Raw genomic sequence first — 2,214 nt, 5'->3', positions numbered from 1 at the left:
ATTCTTAATCAAATATTCTAACATTCACTTTTCTCTGGAGGAAGAGAAAATTTTTCAACCCTGGAATGTTTGCTTTTTTCCTTTGCCTGGTCTCCACTAAGAATCAGAGGACAGGCAAAGGGAAGGGTTTGTTCTGTTTGTTTAAGTAAAAACACTGTCACAGTACAAACATCAACAATATTAAAAAAACAACAACAACCATATTTCTGTAATAGACTTAATTACCGAGGCTTACTGTGTGCCAGGCCCTGAACTTTATCGGCTTCACATCATTGACTCCTCAGCTTTGATTTGAGTCGTTTGTCCCAAGATTACATTCTCCCTACAGCATGTGGAGCCAGGGCTGTGCACACAGGGACCAAGCCCTCCAGCCATAGGTCACTTAGGGGTTGTTCACTGTAATTGTAAAATCAAGTTTTGGGGGTGAACACTGTAAGTAACTGAGAGGATTTGTGCTCGTTGTCTTGGCTAAAGGACACTAGAAGTGATCAGTTTTCTACGTCTTCTCTCTTTCAAAATGACCTACTAAACTTGAGGCTTAAAGAAAGAGAATGTGTGTTTGGTAAAGAGTATATGATATGCTTGATTTTGGTCTCTGCAGCGGATTTGTTGTGGCACACTTCCTCTCTCTGAGTTTGTTCTCTTCTCTCTAAAGCAGGGAGAACAAAGTTACCTTCCCGGTAATTAAAAGATGCAGTAAATCTTAACGGATGTGATATCCATGTACTGTAAAGCACCATATAAGCACACATTCTGTTTCAGCAGTGCTAGGTGCTAGGACCACGTTCCTTACCTGTACCCAGCTAACTGTGACAGGGACTGATGCTCTTCTCCCGGAAAAATTACCTGGTATTGTTTCTCTCTTCGGTGTAACTTCTTCCTTTTGGCTGAAGCATCTCGGCCACAGTGGGGAGAAGCTGGAAAAGTGGACAGAGTTCGTCACCAATCCAACTGGGATACAGTGGTTAGAACTAGAAGTCGGCCACAGACCAGCCATGGCCGCTTGGCTGGAAGGAACTGAATCAGGAAACATACATATGATGCCGGCTGTTGGAAGGATAATTATATGAAAAGTCTCTGAACCTGGCACAATCTACATAATTAAACAGATCTTTATAGTTATTAAAATATGAATGCATTTATCTGTTCTTCATTTTTAAACACAATAAATGATTTCACTCTTTCCACGGAAACTAAGGAATCCAATGATCAAACTTCTGAAAAAGAAACACGTGATTCATTCTGTTAGTCAACCAGTATTTGTTGGGCTTTGACTCAGTGTGTGGCATTATTCTAGATACTGGCATTATGGCAATTAAGAAGACACAAAAATCCTCACCCACCTGGAGCTTACATTGCAAGGGAGGAAATATTAAATAAAGAAACAAGCAAATGCATAAATAAGATAATATCTGCTGGTAAAAGTACTTACAGAGAACAAAATATGTCGTGTAAGAGAGAATGAATAGAAGCTACTTTAGATTAGGTGTCTCCACCCAAAAATCTGTCCTTGTGTCTTAATGTCACTAAGTATTCTCTAATATCAATTCTCATCTTTAGCCCAAGGCTAGCCAAGTCCATGGCCATTCAGAGTAAAGACATTCCCAGCCTCCCTTAGAGCTAAATGTGACCTTATGACTAAGTTCTAACCATGGACACAAGACACAAGAAGTGATGCGTGCATGCAATAACCACATCACACCCTTTCCCTTCTTCCTGCTCACCGGGGAGAAGAGGATGTAGATACGTTCCGAGCCACTTTGGACTCTGAGGATGAGGGCGATAACCCCTAAGAATGGTGAAGCAGTAAGACTGAAGGATCCTAAGTCCCTGAGACTTTTATGATTTATCAGTTATTTAGCTTCTGTGCCCCCCATATCCTACCTAATAAACCTGATTGTGATCAGTTAAAGGAATAAGCTTTTAAGCACACTGTCTTCTTTTGAATATGAAAAGCATATGTGCATAAAATGGAAAGAGAGATCCATGCATTGTGAGAGCATTATCCAACTCATTTCAGCACCCACCAGTGTAACACATGTGCCTTAGATTATGCCAGTGGATGTTGATCATAGCATGTTGCTTATTTTCATCCAGTTCTGAGTCTTTTCCTTTCCCGAAACGAGAGCTATTTGTGATACCACATAGAATGCTTAGCACTGGTTCAGAACAGGCTTTCAATAAGCTGTTTTGTTCATCCTCTCATTTCCTGCT

Source organism: Camelus bactrianus, chromosome 33 (genome assembly GCF_048773025.1).
Source record: "Camelus bactrianus isolate YW-2024 breed Bactrian camel chromosome 33, ASM4877302v1, whole genome shotgun sequence".
Taxonomy (NCBI): Eukaryota; Metazoa; Chordata; class Mammalia; order Artiodactyla; family Camelidae; genus Camelus; species Camelus bactrianus.
This window is presented reverse-complemented; position numbering follows the sequence as displayed.